Raw genomic sequence first — 21284 nt, forward strand, 5'->3', positions numbered from 1 at the left:
AAGGATGCCAAACAGCTGTAAGCCAGGCTTCCAAGAAACACACTTCCCCTTCAGTACCAGCTTGCATCTGCAACTGACCTCAAACGTGATGCCCCACTCTATTTTTCTGGCCCCAGCTCCTCCCTCAGGATGGTACCCCAGAAGTAGGTTTGAAGGTACCTTCTTGATACCACAATAACCCAGAAAGCTCTGGCAAACCTTCAAAGGGAGCCTCTGTTGTTTTTTTTATTTTCCCTCCAAACAGAAATTCTGGCACCGGAGAGGTCTTGCTCACACCAAAAGAGAAAGAGAAGTTCTTAGACATGTGAGCCATCCCCTCTGGCCTAGGTGATGTACATTTAATATCTTTGCCTTAGCTCTCTCAGCTCTTTACTATCCACAGGAGCTCAAAGGCTTAGTTTGAAAGTATTTGCTTTGGGAACAAATGGGTCAGGAGAGTCACAGGGCACATGGCACCCAGTCAGGGAATGTTCCAGAAGGAGGAACTCAGGAGGCCATCAGGTTCACAGATGCTGGTGAGAAACCACATACTGGACAACTGAGCCACTGATTCCCCTCTGCACCACAAAGCCTTTTTCTCCATCCCTGAACTGCCATCCTTGGGGCATAGCTGTCTTTGGGTTGTCTGAGGTGCACCTCCCCTTCTACTTAGAGCAGGTGCCCTTCCTTCATTGAAGATGTGGGCCAAAATACTACAGGGTCATGTGTGGCATGCCTGGTCTGGTCTTGTTTACAGGTGCCATGCCTACAGGGATCACAAGTTCTGTGTGTGTGCTTCCCCACACCCTTCTGGCAGTCCTTCTGGCCTGTCTCCATCTCTGTCCCTCACACTCAGAAATAGAACACATCTATGTTGGTCTGTACCTTGTCATCATGGTGTGCCTGAAAGGAAATGATTCCAAATCCTGTTCCCTGGGTGACTCTGGGTTCCAGCTGGCCAGAAGGGGAGCTGGGAGGAGTTTGGACTACAGTAGCAAAGTGGTGATCATTGATCTCTGAATGCTGTTGGGTGGCCACAAGGAGGGACAGGTGCAGAAGTGCCTGGTGGGGCTCCACTTGTCCTCAGGTATCTCTGCTCTGTGACCAGTTCACTCTAGGGTTTCTCCAGAAACCAGACGTGTGGCTCTGGAGACCAAATGGTAGTAGCTTCCTGTAAATCTTTCTCCAAGCACCTCCACCACAGCCCTTCTTCTCTAGAATGTTGTATTTCTTCTTTGACCAGCCAGTAATACTTCTCAGATTGTCCCCTTCCCTCCCACCTTCACTTCCTAGCTCTCTGGCCAGAGTAATAGGTCCACTCTGTCCCACTCACCACAGCCAGGCCTGCAGGGTGACAGCCTAAAGTCAACCTCAGGCTTCCCAGGACCTGAAATGGGGAAGAAGTAAAAGTCGTCAGGGAGACTATGGCACAAAGGAAGATTTTATTCCGCTGTGTATTCGCATAAAAGAAGATACACTCTGAGTTGTCATCAAAGTTTTTTGTTGTTGTTATTGTTCTTATTATTTTAGCGCAAAATTCCTTTCACGAGGCCAGCAGAGATAGTGCACTGTTTTTAAAGTTTCAGGAACTATGATAAAGCAGAGCTCATGGCTGAAGTAACAAATTCTGACATCCGCTGAGGTACCCACAAGTGTCCAGAGATGTCGCCATCAATAGTAACCATAAGTCTACCTGAAATGTTCTGGGCCTCAGAAGGGTCAAGAAAAAGGAAGACATAGAGGCCACAAAACCGAGTCGTCCACACTCCTGGGATGTGAGGAAGCAGGCTGATGTGACAAGAGGTGGGTCTGTCTACTTTCTAGAAGCCATGCCCAGTCTGGTAGCCAGCATGACAACCTGTTGTGGCTATAAAGACAGTGTGTCAGTGACAGATGGGCTCCAACGCTCCTGATGATGGTGATGTTACCTGGTACACTGGGAAGGGCCTTGACTGAGGGGCCTTGAGGAGCAAGGATCAGCAAACAGGAAGGAAATAAAATGTCTCCTACCATCAGTGAAGATAAGGTTTTTTATAGGGGGCAGGCCCAGCAAGGTGTTGTTTTTTTTTTTTGTTTTTTTTTTTTTAAGTTTGCCCCAGAACAAAGAAATCATTCTTTTCCTTTGCTATGGGGTGGGGGAGGGGCAAGTGAGACTCCTCTTTCCTATTCGAGAAACTTTCTGTCCTCCACTCATGAGGGAACTCAGTCCATCTGCTGAGGTGACACTTGATGTGGGGTATACTTGTGATTTTTTTCCTGGGGCGTCTCCAGGAATTATCTTTCTATTTCCAGTAGAGCTACCATTTGTAAATGCTACAGTAACCATGGTTAAAGAAAGAGCCTGAAAACAACCCCCCCCCCCAAGTGGTGACACTGTGCCTGTGTCATAGCTTGGGAATCCAGAGTTCTCCCATTTCACCTCCAGTGCGGAGACAATGGCTGGAGCTTCAGGTATCACTGGCTCCCACCCATCCTTGAGTTGCAAGGCTCAGCGGAACAGATGGAGACTGGAGTCACACCAGCAGCAGAGCTCACGCGTGGTCTCTGCCCTCAGCACACAGGGCCCAGTCAGCCCAAATGGAGGCCAGGATCAGTCTTTCTAGCTCCAGCATATCTCTAGCTATCCCTCTCTCCATTCCACTCACAGGAGTGCTTCGTCAAAAAGAACTGAAATAAAGTGCTGCAATGTTGCCCTAGGACTAGGCATCCTGCTGGGGCATCCTTAAGTGACTGGAAGTTTCCTCTCTGTCTTTCACTAGAAAAAGAACCTGCAACTAAGGAATAATGAAATACAATTTTTAAAAGGCTGTAGATCCAGATGGGAGAGGAAGTAGGGAGGAACTTGGAGGAGTAGGGGGAGGGGGAATTATAACCAAAATATATTGTATGAAAACAATAAAAGAAAAATCTCATAAAATATATCTTCATTTTCAGTTGTTTGTGTGGATTATGCACAAGAGAGAGGGTGTAATTTAGAGTTCTTTTCTTATAATGTTCTCAGATATGGTTCCTAAAGGAAATGATTTTTTCATTTAATAGAAAAATAAGAAAGAAAAAAGGAAGGAAACCTCCTTTTGTGTGTGTGTGTGTGATAACTCCAAAGAAGCCAGAGTGCTGAGCAAAAGGTGGGTGATGGAGTTGGTTCCGCCCCAACTTGATAGTCTAGGGGATCTCATCAGAAATAGCTCACCCAGATACACAGTATTATGTGATCCTGAAGAAAGAAATTTTAAAGGTCAAGAGCATGTACTTCCAGCAGACCTGAGTTTGATTCCCAGCACGCTCATGGGGTGACTCACAAGTGCCTTTAATGGATCAGCTGAAATGGATCCAGTGCCCTTTTCTGGCCTCCGTGATCACTGCTCTCGTGTACAGAAATCCACACTCTGCCTCACATAAACTCATAATTTTGGTTAATGTTACAAGTTAAAATTAAAAAGGCAGCATTGTCTTCTTCACACTTTAAATTTAATGTGAAGATAGACGATCCTTTTCAAATAAAATAGTTTTCTATTTCATCCTAATACTTGCTATCTAAGACAGCTCAAGGGTGTAATGGCTTTCAGATGATTTTTCATTGCCAGAGCATTTTAAGGAATATAAGGCATTTGCTTAGTTTTAGGGGGTGCCAAAGATAAAAACTAGGATATCATATATATTAAGCAAGTGTCCTACCATTATGGTATACAATGGGCTATAGCCCTTTGTGTTTTACAGGAGAGAGCTAAATAAATAATTTTATTTATTCTGGAATGATTTTGAGACTGTAATTATAAACTACATAGCCTATTACATTGAGATACTCAGAGAACTCCACCAGGTTAACATTCAGATGCCAAGCTCAGAACACAGCTTCACTGCCCTTTTCTGGACTCCGTGAAGAACATCAAGATTGCAGGCAGAATTTCTGAACCCAGTGTTCTTCACAGATGTTCACTTCTATGACTGGTCTTTAAGATTTGTTTTTAATCATGTGTATGTGTCTATGTGAGTGTATGCCATGTGAGTGCATGCCCTTAGTGGCTTGAGGCATTAGACCCTCTCGAACTGGAGTTACAAGTAGTTGTGAGTCCCTTAATTTCAGTTCTGGGAATCGAACTCACCTCCTCTGGAAATATTGTGCACTCTTAATTGCTGAGCCATCTCTCCAGCCCTCAAATGAATCAAAATTTTACCCAGATTGTGCAGCCTGTAGATTCTTTTGAACTGTGTGCTGAAGTTGATGTAACAAGATTTTTCATAACATAAACACCCCCAAGTATGCTTCTTTTATGAGCTGCACTCAGATGTGAACCTGAAAATCATGTTTTGTTTTCTTTGACTTTATGATAAGTCGAGTTATAACTTTAGGCTAAGAGATGGATGCTAGCTAGTCACTAAGCTTATCAAATATCTCCTTGGGTTTAAATATAGCTGTCTGTGCATAATAATTCATTTAAAAACAGAGCCATCTAGAAAAGAGAACAAAAACAAACAAACAAAAAACTGTGGAAGGCCACAGGAGGGAAAATCTCAGTGTAAAATGAGTGAATCTCTTCCTGTGGCCTTTCGCTTCTCCAGTATAAGGACATACAGCCTACTGTACATTCCGAGCACTGTAAAGGTCAAATGAGACACGAGCTCTTGGCCAGGCCTTAAGACTTGCTGGCTGGGGCTGGTCTGTCTGGAGCCAGGCTAACTGAGACCAGGCTGGCTGAGGCTGGGCTCCACCACCAGGTCGCAACTGCCCCTTGGGCTCAGAGCCATCAGTGCTGACTGGGAGTCAGGGGTCAATATGTGTACCACTGTTTCATCATCCACCTACCAGTGATCTAAGGTCATCCCCAAACATTTTAATCTATACAATAGTTATGGGCCATGAGGGAAAAGGAAAGGAAAAGGGTGTCTGAGAGTGACCAGGTGATAAGATGAATTTATACAGTGTCAGAATGATTGAAACTCTGTGTGTGCTGGGGGCGGGCAGGTGGGGGGGGGAAACGGGGCACGGGGGTGGGGGGGGGCGGGTGTTCCCTAGCCTTTGGGCTAGACTATGCTTGAGGGACCTGTAGTGTAACAAAGCAATTAAAATACCAGAAACACTTACAGATTTAAAAGCATGGACAGAACATTCTTCACCTTCAATGTTCCAAAAATCTGAGTTTTTACAATGTTATCCCAATGTCCCAACCAGGAAGCTGTACACCTGATCTCGTGTAACAAGTCTCAAATCTCAAACTGCAGTTGTGACAAAAATGTGTGAAGTTACCTGTATACTGAGTGCAGCATGTAAGGCATGGGAGAGTTCACCTTTAGATGTTGGGCCACATCCACAAGATGACTCACTGGAAATGTGAATTTCCCAGCTCTCCCATAATCTTTGAGAACCAGCCATCACAGACAAGTGTCCCTCAGCCTGGATGTTTTTGAAGTCATGCATTTTTGCTGAATACAGATAACTATTAGGTTACAGAAACAGAAGACGGCCTGCTGCTTGCTTTTGCAATCCAGCAAAGTTGCATGGGTTACTGAAGGTCAGGCTGGATAGATGATTGAAGACCAAAGAGGGAATCCCCAGTTCCCCTATGGCCTGTGGGTGTTCTGTCCCCTCTTAAACTTTTATGAACAGTAAGCGTTGATTGACAATGAGCTCTGACTTGATCAACTTCATCTATCTGGAGGCAAGAGATCTTGGGGAACTTTGTCAACCAAGCAAAGTCAACAGACTGATTCCCCATCCAAAAGGCCAGGTCCTCAGCTCTGCTCACCTTTCAGTGACTGCCAGGTGAACTTGGGTATCTCTGGCAACTGGAAGCTTTTGCAATGTTCCTGTTTACCTGCTCTGTCAAGAAGGGGCCAGGGTGACAGTGCTTTGCAGGACATTAATAAAGATAAGAGAGGCCATAGCTACCAAACAGAGTTTTCAAAAGCCCTTCCTTGGTTTCCCGGGCTGCAGGGCTGCGTGCATAGACACACAGACCCACCCATGCGGGAACTATTACTGCCATCCGATTATTGTCATTGTAATGTCTATTCAGCTGCCCCTTTGTACGTTCCTAGAGGGCAGGGACCGTGTCGTGGGCTGCTTTTCATGAATTCATGCCTTCCTGCTTCCATTCACTCGCCCTACAAACATTTATTGAGTGCAGCCTTTGCTGGGTCTGCCACAATGCAGAGGACACAAGACATATCACCTCCCTGTCCTTGGCAGTATGACCCAGCCTGGCTGTCAGCCGTCATCCTTCCTAGGCAATAGATCCCCACAGAAAGCACAGGCTGCCGCATCTGTAGCTGCCAGAAGGCCATAAGGCAACAAGTGGTATCTTCTCCCATCACTACCTTCAATTCCTCCAAATTTCCGTGTACATCTAGGTTTCTCTTTTAAGCAATGATCTAGTACATTCTTCTTCATAAACCTATTATTTTCAACCTCAGATTCTTCTTTCCCCATCATTCAGCAAACCATTTGAATTATCTAGGCAATGTCTAGATACTGATAATGCTTGGGTAACACACACAGGGGCTCCTGGAAACTGAGATTACTCCAGGTGGCTCTAACTAGAACCCATAGAGAAACCCAACACAGGACAAAGGGCTCTGTGCTCAGAAGCAGGGATGATTCTCAGGTCTGTTTCATGGGGGTGAGGGGGTGGGGGGTGGGCTTGTCTGTAGCTCCCTGTCTGACCCATTTCCCATCTACATCCTGCATCGCATTCAAGAGCACACCTTCCTGCTAGCTCTGGACCTCAGATGCATCCTTTGCTGGTGTTTTTAGAAGATACTTCAATGCTCTAGTGTTGCTGGAGGGCTTCTCTCCAGGTTCCAACAAGCCCCGCAATCCCACAATCCACGTATAAAATAATCACTCAGACGCTTATATTACTTATAAACTGTACGGCCGTGGCAGGCTTCTTGCTAACTGTTCTTTTATCTTAAATTAACCCATTTCTATAAATCTATACCTTGCCACGTGGCTGGTGGCTTACCGGCGTCTTCACATGCTGCTTGTCTTGGCAGTGGCTGCAGTGTCTCTCCCCCCTTCTTCCTGTTTCCCCAATTCTCCTCTCTCCTTGTCCCGCCTATACTTCCTGTCTGGTCACTGGCCATCAGTGTTTTATTTATATAGAGTGGTATCCACAGCACTCTAGTCTGGTTTAGGCTTCAAGACTGCAGCCCACCATGGAAGTCTTCTGCCCTGAAGTGTCATCTTCCTTGTGACTATAGGGATAGCCCAACTATTCCTGTTGTCAGGGATCCAGTTCCTGAGTCGCTGCCTGGAGATCCTTCCATCTGTTCCCTTCTATGTAGGGTGCTCATCAGTCACCCTAGCCTGTCCTCACCAATGGCAGTAAGGTCCTTAGAAATAAATCCAGGCCAGGCCTGGTGGTACTCTATTATTTTAAAGTCTGTGCTATTGGCTGCACTGTTTTCTCTATGTCATGTGAGAATTTTCATTTTCTCATAGACAATAAATGATTTTGGTGTTAATTTTGAAGGCTGTGTTAGAATTTATAACCCTATCTAAATTATTATGAAATCAGGTGTAGTGGCACAGGCCTGTAATCCTAACATTTGAGAGGCTGAGTCAGGAGGAGGGTGGTAAGCTTGAGGCCAGTCCAGGCTGCCTATGATGATACTCTGTCTCAAAAAGAAGAGGGTGGGCAGAAATGGGAGGAGGAAGAGGAAAAAGAGAAGAAAATGGAAGAAAAAGAAAAGAAGATAAAAAGGAAGAAGAGGAGGGGAAGGGACAGTGGTAGCAGCAATGGCCCTCTTGGGCACCAGCACTCTCGGCCGTATGGAGGTTTTTAAGAGATACCATGAGGGCCTGCCCAAGAGCTATCAGGTCATCCCTGACAATGCCAGAGGCCACAACGTGTCCTGGGTTTAAAGTTCCTTGCAAAGGCTTTGTGCAGACGATGATGACTCAAATCAAAACCACAACATGGTACCACTTCACTTCCTCTACAGTAGCCTGGAGTGGTTTTGAAAGTAAGTGTTAGCGAGAATGTAGAAAAATTAGAATGCATGGACCCTGCTAGACAGAAAGCAAATGGTACCATGGCTATGGAGAGAGCTGTTGGACAATTCTTCAAAGCGTCTAACAAAGGATTGCCATTGTCACTGCAAGTCTACTGCTGGGCACTGCCCACTGTAGCCGAATGGTGGAAACAATCCAATCACCAATAGATGGATGTAATCATGAAAAGCACAAACAGACAGACAAACACACACACACACACACACACACACACACACACACACACACAATGAATAGACACAATATGCATGTAACATTCCATTGCCTTAAAAAACATATACTTCATACTAAAATTAGCATTAAGGAATGGTAGGAAAAGCCGGGCAGTGGTGGCCTATGCCTTTAATCCCAGAATTTTGGAGGCAGAGGCAGGTGAATCTCTATGAGTTCGAGGCCAGCCTGGTCTACAAAGCAAGTTCCAGGACAGCCAGAATTGTTACACAGAGAAACCCTGTCTCAAAAAATTTTAAAAAAGAAAAAAGAAAAAAGAAAAAAATAGTAGGAAACATGGAGGATTTTCACTTCCCTGGCATTCCTGATAGTTACCCTCAGTCTGCTAGTATATTTCCATAGTAACAACTTCCTTTTGCCTGGAGACTCTGAATTGGGGAATCTGAAGAGGTTTCCCCATCTCTTGCTTTGTTTAAATTCTTTCCTTCATACACAATTTGAGTTAAGCTTGTCAGGCTGCTCTTCTCTAAAAGGTGATTATTTTCCAAATCACTAGAAAGACACCTGGGTATCTATTAATGCATGCTTTCCATTCATTCTGTCTGCTCTTAAGCAGAACTGTGTTTAGAACGTGACCATGGGGTAGGTCAAGTGAAGACAGGCCATCATGCTAGGCTACTGGCTGGAGGAATGGCAGTAGATACATCTTTGGGAATGACCTGCAAGCACTGAGCTGAAATGTTTTCAACTACTCCCACGTCATTGAGTCTACTTGATGTTTGCCTATGGTCAAACCTAGTTTCCTTGATAGATAAGAAAGTCTTGTCCTAGGAGTCAGTCCCTGGGAGGCCACAGCAGGCAGCAACTGTGTTGTTAGTCCTCGTCTGGTATCTGAGGTCAGGGATTGAAGGTCCACTTCAAGGATGGCTCTGATGGTCGAGTTGATGCCTGCAGATAACATTGCGAAGCCACAGTCTCACCCCATCTCAAAATGGAAGCTGGGGTATGCAAGGGCCATCATCAAAGCAGAGCAGACAGGACAGAATAAAAAGAGAAATAGATTTATGAGAATGTTGTTTTATTGTTTTGAAGATTAATTTTCTGTGATTATGTGTAAGTGTGTGTTTCTGTGTGTGAGTGTGGGCAGGTAAGCACAGGTGCCTATCGAGGCCAGAAGGAGTTGGATGCTTGGAGCTGTAGTTACAGGGGATTGTGAGCCACCAGTACTGGTAACTGATGATAGTATCTGAGTCCTTTGTAAAAGAAGTAAAGGTTGTTGACCACTGAGCCATCTCTCCAGACCCAATTTCTTAACAAGACACTTTTAAACAAATTTTTAACTGTTAGTGATCTTTTCAAAACTCTAACAGTGGACAATTTCATGAGTTCATATATGTGGAAGCATGGAAATGCCGGTATTCAATTGTCTTAGATTTATAGAAACATTACGTTCAAGGTTCAGCCAAATACTTAGCTAACCTAATCTACAAACTCCTGACAACACGTGAATTAGGGATTTTGGCAAGAAATGTTTTACACATCTGAAAAAAGACAGAGCACAATCCAATTTAAAATTAGCTAACCAAGAAAGAACAGTTACAAGGTTTGAACAAAATTCCTCCCAAAGAAGGTGAGCAAGACCTTGGCTTTGACATGTGGTAACAGTAAGGACAGACTGGTAGATATCAGTCCCGGTGGTCCCCCTTTCAAAGATATCCTATGACGGAAGCTACACCACAGGACACCCCACACTCAGGGCAGTTATGAATCTGATACAATGGGCCCAGGGTTTCACTTGCTGTTGAGTGGATAGCAGGCATGCTGGAAGGGGACAGTGTTCGCACAAAGGCTCTTCTGCAGTGGGAACAGGTACAAGACAGATGGCTTGTTAAATATTGCCAGCATGCTCGAGCAGTGCCATGCGGCGGTCGGAGCTGGGATAATGGTCACAAGGGCATTGTGCAGCAGAGCGTCAGCTCAGTTCAGCCGGCTAAAGCTGTCGCTTATCTTTGTTGGTTTTGCAAAGATTAGGGTAGTTTCTCAGCTTTGAATGCACCCCAGCTGCCCAGGAAAGCATTCGTGAAGTCTTGTCTGGATTCGTGATGCTGAGAGGGGCAGTGTCGACATTGACACACACACACAGACTTGTTTTGCTCCCAGCTGAAGAGACTTTTCAACCCATCAGAACTGGTCTTCATTCACTCACGCAGGCAAAGCACTATTAAAGGGCAGTGGCCTTCTTTGGGAACCTTGCCCTGTGGTCTTCAAATCGCATATGGCATGGATTGATATTTCCTATTAGGATTGATTCATTTGCTGCTCTTGCAGGAAAGGGTAAAGCCCCATCGTAAATTCCATCCGGTGAATCATGGGGAGGCAGTGGCTCAAATTAAGGGTGTTTGCTTTCGGAAGGGGCCCTCAGCCTCTTATCTTTATGTACAGAAGAAAATAGATCTCAGCCGCCCCACAGCCAATGGAACTTACCTGGTCAGTCAGCTGCTGAGGCCCAGTCCCTGCCACCTAGGGCTCCAGCCTGCTCCTCCCTGGTGTTTGCAGACAAGGGAGATAGGTAGGGAATGCAGTGTCTACTGAGTTGTGACTGCAAACCCAAAGCAAACTGGGAGGTACAGCCGTGGTCTGGGTGTGTTAGAAAAGAACAGGGATGACTTAGGCAGTATAGACAATTTGGACAGGGCAGGTGTTTGTGTCAACTTTTATAGGTGATGCCCAGCTAGCAACCCATCTTACTGTATTTACCTTAGACATCCTCCTCTGTCTTAACAAGACCATTTACACATATGCATACACCACACACACACACACACACACACACACACACACACACACACACACACACACACCTTTAGAACTAAGAAAATGATTCATCCTGCTGGACCCAGCCTCACTCTACTCATCTCTGTGTGGCATTGGGTGTTTGTCTCATAGAGTTCACTCAGTAGTCCTTCCTGGGCAGCTAAGCTCTGAGCATGTTTCCCCAGAAACTCAAGGCCTTTTCTTTTCTAAAGACCCTTTTGTTGAGTTGACAAACAGAAGAAACCAGAAGTGGGTGAGACACTGAACTCTGGAATAGATAAAGGAGAAAAGCAGAGAATGAGAAATATACCCAACATTTTCTACACCATTTCAAGGAAACTACCACACGCTCCATGCTCTGATTTTATTACTTTCCTCTTAACTCTCTGGGTGTGCTGACTCCCAAAGGAAAACACAAAGTTCCTGGATGCAAATGCGCTTTCTACTTAGGTTGGATTTGAGATGGATCTTTTGATGTCTTGCTGGGGTAGAAGGATTCCTGTATTTTCTGTCAGCTTCTTTTCTTCCTTCCTTCCTTCCTTCCTTCCTTCCTTCCTTCCTTCCTTCCTTCCTTCCCCCCTCTCTCTCCATCTCTCTCTCTATCTCCCTCCCTCCCTCCCTCCCTCCCTCCCTCCCTCCCTTCCTCTCTCTTTTTCTTTCTTTGTTTCTTTTTTTTTTTTTTTTTTTTTTTTGAGACAGGGTTTCTCTGTGTAACAGCCCTAGCTGTCCTGGAACTTCCTTTGTAGACCAGGCTGTCCTTGAACTCACAGAGATCCACCTGCCTTTGCCTCCCTAGTGCTGGGATTAAAGGCATGCGCCACCACCGCCCAGCCAGCATAGTCAACTTCTTTTCTTTGGCTTCCTCCACCCATTTTGGTCTAAATTGTGTCAGTGTTCACACCACTTATTTTTAAATGTATTGATATAGCCAGTGCAGTAGCACACATCTGTCAACAGAGCCTCAGAAGACCAAGGAGAGAAAATCACCAGTTAAAACAGCTTGAGCTATATTGCATGATAATCTGAAAGACCAAGGCCTAAGGATGCACCCTGATGGAAGATGGCTTGGAAACCGTGCCCGGGGTCCTGAGTTTGATCTGCAGAATTGATTTTAAAAAATGTATTGATATATGGGATTTAATCTCGCCTTTGTCTCTTTTCTTTTTTAATTTATATTTATTTAATTTTTGAGACAGGTTCTCACTATGTATCTCTGACTGTACTGAAACTTGCTGTGTAGACCAGACTGGCCTTGAAGTCACAGAGACCCACCTGCTTTTGCTTTCCAAGTGCTGGAATTAAGGGTGTGTCTCCTATGCCTGGCCTCACTTTTTTTTTTTCTTTTTTTCTTTTTCCCTAATGTGTTTAGTAAACCTTTAGTAATTTGCTTCTTTTTTTTTTTTGGAGGGGGGGCTTTTTGAGACAGGGTTTCTCTGTGTAGCTTTGTGCCTCTCCTGGAACTCACTCTGTAGCCCAGGTTGGCCTCGAACTCACAGAGATCCACCTGCCTCTGTCTCCTGAGTGCTGGGATTAAAGGCATGAGCCACCACCGCCCAGAGTAATTTGCTTCTTATTGTATCTTAGCCACCATTAATTTATTCAAAATTATTTAAAACTTTAAGGGCTGCTTTGGCAACAGATCAAGACATTCAATAGCTCACAGTTCCTGTCTTGTTCAGTTCTAAGTCTTTTGCAATACTATTAAATGTTCCTTCTTGTTCCAATGATTATATAGTATACATGGTAACTTTGGGTCCAAGAGATAGCTTTGTTTCATCATCATACTGATTTCTTGTGTGTGTGTGTGTGTGTGTGTGTGTGTGTGTGTGTGTGTGTGTGTGTGTGTGTGTGTAGGCCAGAAGATAATCTCAAGTGTCTTCCCCAGGCACTGTCTATCTTTTTATTGTATTGATTTTCTATTTTGTTTTATTAAGTGTATTTATGTATATTGATCCCTTGACACTTTTCAAAGTTCTTTGTTCTGTAGGAATTTAAAAAGAAAAACTTGTAAATGGACACAAGCCCTGGGTTGGTCTGTTAGATCAGTGCCAACCGAACAAGCATGTTACTAGCAACATATTCAGTTCTTTTTTTGTTTGTTTGTTTGTTTGTTTTGTCTTGTTTTGTTTTGTTTTTCGAGACAGGGTTTCTCTGTAGCTTTGGAGCCTGTCCTGGACTAGCTCTGTAGATCAGGCTGGCCTTGAACTCACAGAGATCCACCTGGCTCTGCCTCCCAAGTGCTGGGATTAAAGGCGTGCACTACCACCGGCTGGCTCATATTCAGTTTCTTATTTCTAGTGCTAACATTAAAAAATATGAAGATACAGATGAAATAAATTAATTTTAGTAATAGATTTAATTTCACACAATATGTCCAAAGCAGCATAATCCTATTACTCAATGTGAAAATATCAGTAAACTAAGACATGGTGGTGCACACCTTTAATCCCAGCACTCAGGAGGCAGAGACAACCTGTTCTACATAGAGAGTTCCTGGCAAGCCAGAGCTACACAGTGAGACCCTGTCTCAAGGAAATCAATGGACATTTTATATTCTTTTCTCTTTTTTTAATTAAGAATTTTTTTTTCATTCATTTTACACACCAATCAAAGATCCCCCTCTTCCCTCCTCCCGCCCCTCCAGCCTCCCCCTCCCAACCCATCTTCCACTCCCCACTGCAAGGCAAGGCCTCCCATGGGGAGGCACATCCAATAAAGGCAAGTTCAAGCCCTTCCCCCTGCCTCAAGGCTACACGAGGTGTCCCATTATAGGTAGTGGGCTCCAAAAAGCTCACTCATTACACTCTTTTCTTAAGTATCAGGAATATTCTCAGAGTATGTCTCATTGTGAATATAAGGTGTGTCAAGTACATTGGGCCTGTCAGTAGATTTCAACTTAAGTTTTCCAATACCTAAATGAGGTGCTACTCTGTTGATTAGTGTGTGTGTGTGTGTGTGTGTGTGTGTGTGTGTGTGTGTGTGTGTGTGTGTGTGTATTTTGTCTGCATGCATGTAGGTGTTCCACTTCTGAGCTGGTGCCCACAAAGTCCAGAAGAGCCTGTCTGATCACCCCAAAATGGAGTTACATATAGTTGTGAGCCACCACATTAGTGCTGGGAACTCAACCTGAGTCCTCTGGAAGAGCAGCCAGTGCTCCTAAATGCTGAGCCATCTTTCTAGCTCCAAGTGTTCATTTTTAATTTAAATTTAATTAATTTAATTTAAATTCAAGTAAAAATGTTTCACTCACTTGTGTTAGCTGTGTTTCAAGGGCTTGGGAGCACATGATCTGCAGACTTAGGAGCCTGGTTTCTGCCGAGATGTCAGGAAAGCACTCAACCTCGATGAGGAAGAAGGAAAGAGGCACAGGGCTGCTAACACCAGCCAACCCCTGTGCTGCCTGGATTTCCTTTTTCTCAACTATCTTTCCTGTATTCATTTTTGAGAGTCAATCAACTATCACTTTCTACGTGCAGCTTACACATTGCAGTTTTAGAGATGACCTACTGTCTCCATTTTCTTCTTTCTTCATCTTGCCAGGAAAAGCTCATTTTGGGGCGGGGGATGTTGTTTAAAAGTACATTTAGGTATTGGCCATATATACCTAGTGTTACACAATTGTTCTGTGAAATTTGAAAATATCTATTTTCAGATATACAATTGATCCACTAAAAATCAAAACAACAGAAAACTCAGTATTTGAACAGAACTAACTCCCTTTGGGATCTCTATACTAAACTCTAAGATACTTAGGCTAAAATATGCTAGCAATTTCTGGTTCTTCAACTCTCCAGTTTATCCAAAATAATATCCATGGAAAAGAAAGCCACTGCCCTTCATCAGTGCATGTTTGATTCCAGCAATATTAGCTTTAAATGCATTTTTATCTAGAAAATGAAAGCAAGTAGTGTCCTCAGTCATTTTTTCGCCTCCACATATTTATTAAGGAAGATGTCTTTGGAAGCAATTCTAATTCTATTCTTCTCCTAACTCATTTTGGATTATAGCAAAAAAAATTAATTTTACTTGAAACTTTTGCTTTTGAGCCTGGTATGGTTTTTTTTAATATACCAGGAAAACTGAGGCAGAAGGATGACTTCAGCTCAAGAATATGAGACCAGGCTAAGGGACATAGAGAATTGACCCTTAAAATTAAAGGCTTTTAATTTTTACTATATAAAAAAATGGTCAAAAGTCCAAAATATCTATAGTAATATCATTTTGTGTTATTTGGTTTGATAGTGATATTCAATGAGTTCTAGCAATTAAGCAAGAATCAAAGAGATCTTATTAAATATTTCAATTTTCCCAAACATATTCAGTGAAATGAAGAAAACTCAAGGTACCTCATCCTCTAAGGTTGGGAAGAATCTATAAAATGAAGCACATACAAAGCTTCATTTAAAACGGGGCACAGACACTCAGTCATGTTGCTCACAATTGAGTATAAAAAGGGGGATAATTGCTTAACTTAAGGCAGCCAGGCTATTCTCTCCAAGTTCCTAGGAGATACTTTTGTATGTTTGTTTGCAACTCTCAGGATAAGCACAGAACCTCACACAAGCTAGATAAACCCTTTATCATAGAGCTACAACCTAGCTTTGGTTTATTGAGAAGGGGTCTTATGTTATGTAGCCCAGGATGACCTCAAACTTGTGATCATCCTTACCTCCATTTCCCAAGTGCTTGATCTACAGGGGTGCTGCACCATAACCTGTACCATGAATTGCTAAATGGTCTTATTAATAAAAACAACCTGGAGCCAGATATTGGGGTGAAAGCTGAAAAATAAGAGAAACAGAACAAGCCAACCAGCAGCTATGCATACCTACAGACCTTAGGGGAGTTGGAGAACAGGAAAGTCCTCATGCTGCTTCCTCTCAACTTTGCATTGTGGTACCAGAGCAGCAGGGCAGCTCACCCAGATGGATGGTCTCTCATGCAAACAGAATAAGGAGCCTGTCTTCCAGAACTCAGACCTACTACAGATGGGACAATGGGAATTTACTTAGTAGGCAGTCTTAAAGTCCTGGTTACACATGACTGAGAGTTAACAGTTTCATGAGTCATTAGTAGGATTTCTATTGCTGGTCTTAAAAGTAACTCACTTAAAGTACTAGAACTCAGGCTATAGCTCCAGAAATTTATTTATTGTTTTTAAAAAATGAAAAGAAAAAGAGAAAAAGGGGAGTTTGGAGATAGATAGCTCAGAGGTTAAGAGTACTGGACCCAGGTTTGAGTTCCAGCACCCACATGGCAGCTCACAACTGTCTGTAACTCCAGTCCCAGGGTATCCTATGCCCTCTTCTGGCCATTGAAGACACATGGTGCACAGACACACATGCAGACAAAATACCCATACAAATATAAATAAATAAATATATTTTTTTTCAATTTTTACGAAACAAGGACTTTCCCTAATCTAGGAATTGTCTCTTAACCTTCACTATCCCATATCCATTCTGAGATGTACCTAAGTAAGAAATACACATTATGTTTTAAAGACCTAATATAAAAGCAGAATGCAAAACAGCTCTTGAATATTTTTACATTGATTACATATTGATACAAGTTTGGAAAGACTAGGAAAGTGAACTACTTCAATCAATGTCATTTTAACTATATTCTTAGAGGCTAGAGATGTAAATCACTTGCCTTATCAAATATACTTACTCATTGGTAAAAGCAAAGCTATCATCCTCATAGAAGAGCCCAGCTGTGTTCCTCGTGATTCATTGTTGTTTCTTAGAGTCTAAGAAGAGGTGTAAATATAATAGAGCGAACTTGGGTCAAGGACATCACAACACAGTTGGACAGGGAGGATTCTTTCTATGTTCAGTGACACTGTAGGATGACTCTAGTCCACAATCATCTATATTTAAAAATGCTGTTTTTCTTTTTTTTTAAGTTCAAAGATCCATGACAAGCCAAGTGTGGTGGCCCACATCTGCAGTCTCAGCATTTGGAAGGCTGAGTTAAGAATTTTAATGCCATTTTTGCAGGAGTGAGCTCAGTACAGTAGGTGTGGTTTCCAAAAGAAGAATGAATTTGACTCTCTCTCTCACTGTTTGCCCTTCCATTGTGTGAGGACACAGCAAGAAGGTCATCACCAGATGCCAGCACCTTGATCTTACACCTCTCAGTCTCCGGAAGTGCAAGAAGTGAATGTTCATTTTTAATTCCCCAGCTTCAGGTGTTCTGTTACAGCAGCACAGAACAGAGAGCTCACATGTGAACAACTTACCTGGAAGGGTACACCATGAACCAAGGTGAAGGGAAGCAGGATGGAGGAGGGAAGGCAAATGTTCTGTTATGCACAGAAATTGTTGCTATGCTTTCTGGGCTTTAGTCCTGCTGAGCCCCAAGGAGGCGTTCATATCTGGTGTTTTTTGATGCAGAAGACTGGAAAGGCTGCCAGGAGAAAGCTGGCGGAGTGTGCCCTTGAATAGAAAGGCAGTTCTCAGTGGAAATGTGTAAGGTCTCCTAAGGGACCACCTAGATCAGCTTGTGAAGATGCATTACTTGAAAGGTAGTGAGAAGTCTCTAGGGCAGTAACATTTTGGCTCACTTTGCTAGAACCTTTTCAAGATGGTGTTTTTTCAAATATCCTGAACAGGAATGACACTATTACACCTCCAGGTGTAATAGGAACTAGTGCGTGGATCTGCCTCTCCCTGGAAGAAGCATCTGGATGAAACTGGATTGAGCTTGTGAGTCAACTGTTCCTCCCCAATAAAATTCTGTTCTGATATACAAAACCCCTACCCCCAGAAGGCTAGCCTTGGTGCCACATGCCCTCAATCCCAGCACTCAGATCTCCGAGTTTGAGGCCATCCCCTTCTACACATGAAATTTCTGACTAGCTAGGGCTACATTATGATACCCTGTCTAAAATAATAATAGTAATAATAAGAATAAGAATAAATTAATGAATGAATGGAAATTTTATCCCTATCAAGACAGGGTTTGTCTGTATAACAGTCCTGGCTGTCCTGGAACTCATTTTGTAGACCAGGCTGGTCTCAAACTCACAAATATCCACCTGCCTCTGCCTCCCAAGTGCTGGGATGTGTGTGCACCACCACTGCTGGACTAAAACTTTATGTCTTTAAAGCATCCTGTTTTATAACACAGTGAGGCTCCATAATTAAGTTCAGTTTTGTGCAGGGGAAACAGCACTGTCTTGTGTCCCTGTTCTGGGTGTTCTTGAGACTGAGCTGGCTTTTCATTTAGACAAAACCTTATAGAGAAAAATACAGAAAACCCTGTCTTTTATAGCAGGACTCATTAGGAAAGAGAGTTCTGAAATGCGGTGTTAAGGAGAGGTAAACACTCCTGCCCTTTGCTTTGGGCCACTTCTGTCCAACCTCACCTGTCAGCTGCTGACCTAGAACAGGAAGCTTTCAAAATACTTTCAGCAAACACATTATATTAGTCCTCTGATATCTCAGACAGGGCTAAGTGCTGTCTTTCCAAACCTCTGAGTAGAGTCTTGAAAACATCTTGCACTGTGGCCTAGGTTCAAATCCCATCTTGTGCATTAGTGGTGTATCCTTGTACGAGTCCTTTGGCCTCTGAAGCTCTCAACTTCTTTATCAGTTCAGGTGATAAGATCCACCTCACCAATCGTAAAGGTAGTGGGACTGGGGAACAGGAAACCACCACAAACATTCAGAAGCTCTTGACCTGTGGAGATTCCTCTAGAATGCCTTTTGCTCTTATCAGAACTTAAGAACTTTTCTAACTTCCTCACAGCACTGACTGCAAAGTCTAGATGATTTGCAGTATGGAAGAAGACATTCCCCTCTCAGTTCCCACATTATGTGGTTCACAGTGACTCAGAAATTCTAGAAGCCCCACTGTATTCTGTGTTCCTGGAAAAGCCCTAGACTTTCAAGGCTCTGAGTCCTAGTCCTATTTGGCCCTCTTCCCAATGCACCATGGTGAGTGGCTTTACCTCTGGGCCTTAGTCACTGCATCTGGGAAAGGAAGGACTCATTGGTTGACCCCTGCAGCTCAGAGCATCTATGATCCTGCACTTAAACTGGCTAAATGTCACTCCCGCCACTTTGGTTGACTACAGAATAAAGGTGCTGCAAGCTTCGAGAGCCATTATTTTCCTAGTGGTACCAACCATCCACTCAGAAGTACTCCAGTGTCCTCAGCCCCTGAGGACCTAATCTACCTTACTGATGACACCTTTAGGTTCTTCTGCTGGTGTCCCTGGAGAGAAGAAGAGAAATGGGCACCCTGTTGGGATGTCACTTCCTAATTTCAACAAGAGGTCCTTTACACTAACTGAGGAGCTGTTTAACTTTCAACTTAGGGTGAAATTCCAAGCCATCAAACAAAGGGAGTGGAGGAGCACAGCATTCCTCCTAACTCCCTACCTGTGGCCTGCAATGGCCGCTCTGGGGCTGAACACTTGGAGGACTGAAGAAGTTGATCACTGTCTGCAGTAAAACATGATGTGTTTTAAAAATCAATGTCATTACTTAGGCATAGTGGTCCACTCCTACAATCCCAGGACTAGGAAAGTAGAAGCAGAAAGATAACACATTTGAGATAAACCTAAGGCACACAGTGAGTTCTAATCAGCTGGCTACAGAGGAGACCCTGTATCCGTGAAACCAAACCAGAAATATAAAGTTATAATAATAACAACACAATAAAAAATGAAGTCATTACCTCAGCAGTATAACACTTGTTTAACGTGCCCTGGGTCCAATGCCTAGTGTGATGAACGAAATAAAAGTGTTTAAATAAATGTCATTCAGAAGCTAACTACTTGGATACACACTTCCTTTTTGTGTTTTCAGTCACTCTGTCTTCAATTTTAAGTCATTTCCTCCATTCCATTGGCCTGCCTCCATCCTTGCCCCAGGAGAGCATATGTCAGATGAAATGGTCGTGGCAGTGAGAGGTGGTGGCTGTGAGTCAGGGACATATGGTGTCCCGGACTGTGTGTTTGCTCTTGTACCTGGAGAGATTAGTCAGCCTGAGGCACAGCATCAGCCCAGATGCCATCTGGCTATTCCCCAATGCAGGGTATAGGTGAAAAGTCACCCTCTGTACCTTAATAGGTAGGCAGGGCTCTTAGCCACCATGGAGGTAGGTACTTCACTCTGCAGCCCTGGGTCAAGGCAAGCTACCCTTGTACTACCGATGAGAGTAAGGCAGTATTGCAATTCTCAGTGGCAGTTTCTGAGTTCTGAGGTTACAGTTGAGTTCTAGAAACTTCCCATACAAAGCTTATGGACCCACCCCCACCCCAGGTATTAACTCTCTCCAGCTGTATGTTTTCCTGGGCATCTGCAGGCCACCATCAGTCTGGGTTATTGGAGTTCTGCCCTTTACAGCAGTGCTTCCTAAGTTCAAAGACTCACCTTTGGTCCTCATCAGCCTGCTTCGTGGCTCTGCTCTTTGGGTGTCCAGTAACTATTTTTCAACCTCTCTTTCATCTTCCTGTCTTTGTCTGCTAACTGGCAATACTCACAGTGTTGTTGCCTAGGATTAACTGTTTGAGAAAATCTATACAAAGCACCTGGATGGGGTTGGAGAGGCAATAAAAGTGAGTCCCCTCCCACCTTGCTCGGGTACATGATTTGATGCTCCTTGGCTGGAGATTCCTTGCAGAAAGGAGATTTGGTGTGTAATTAGCTAGAATCCTCTATGACCAAGTAAAGTTCTTAGCAAGATGATTTTAAATGTGACTTGTCTGTAATCCCAGCACTCAGGAGATTATGACAGAAGGATTACAGGATTGTGAGTTCAAAACCAGCCTGAGCTTCATAGCCAGATTCTGAGTGATGGCTCTGTTGGCACCAGACCCATGTCTGAGCCACAAGAATAATGGTGTGGTGAAGATTAGGCCCCAGTCTCACCACTATAGGAAGAGCCTTAGCCAGTGACTACAGAAAAGGAGCTAGATAAACTCTTGGAGGTACCCACCAGTTCTCTGTGAAAGGCTGAATTTGGAATAAGGTGGATAGCGAGCACCTCTAATTCCAGCACTCTGGAGGCTAAAACATAAGAGCACAAGAAATCAAGGTTAAAATAGGTGAGCATAAAGACTTTGAACCAAGAAGGGGGAGGAGGAGAAGGAGGAGGAGGAGGAGGAGGAGGAGGAGGAGGAGGAGGAGGAGGAGGAGGAGGAGGAGGAGGAGAAGAAGAAGAAGAAGAAGAAGAAGAAGAAGAAGAAGAAGAAGAAGAAGAAGAAGAAGAAGAAGAAGAAGAAGAAGAAGAAAAGGAAGGAAGGAAGGAAGGGATGAAGGGAAAGAAGAGACTACAGTCACACCCAACTCTC

The 21284-nt window shown here is 43.7% G+C and overlaps 1 protein-coding gene across 9 annotated transcripts in view; it reads right to left on the reverse strand.

Annotated features, from left to right (window-relative positions):
- Positions 1-2036: 2036 nt before the first annotated feature.
- The window catches only part of LOC143273016 (uncharacterized), a 72633-nt gene continuing 53385 nt past the window's right edge, over positions 2037-21284 (reverse strand). For 3 of the 9 annotated variants that reach the window (XR_013050832.1, XR_013050823.1, XR_013050831.1), the window contains one exon: positions 13931-21000. The gene's annotated coding sequence lies outside the window, so the exon portion shown is untranslated. Of the gene's footprint in view, positions 9163-13930; positions 21001-21284 lie in introns of those variants that run through there. The other 6 variants (XR_013050828.1, XR_013050829.1, XR_013050824.1 and 3 more) reach the window with 6 other exon arrangements.

The sequence above is a fragment of the Peromyscus maniculatus genome, chromosome 4 (assembly GCF_049852395.1).
Source record: "Peromyscus maniculatus bairdii isolate BWxNUB_F1_BW_parent chromosome 4, HU_Pman_BW_mat_3.1, whole genome shotgun sequence".
Taxonomy (NCBI): Eukaryota; Metazoa; Chordata; class Mammalia; order Rodentia; family Cricetidae; genus Peromyscus; species Peromyscus maniculatus.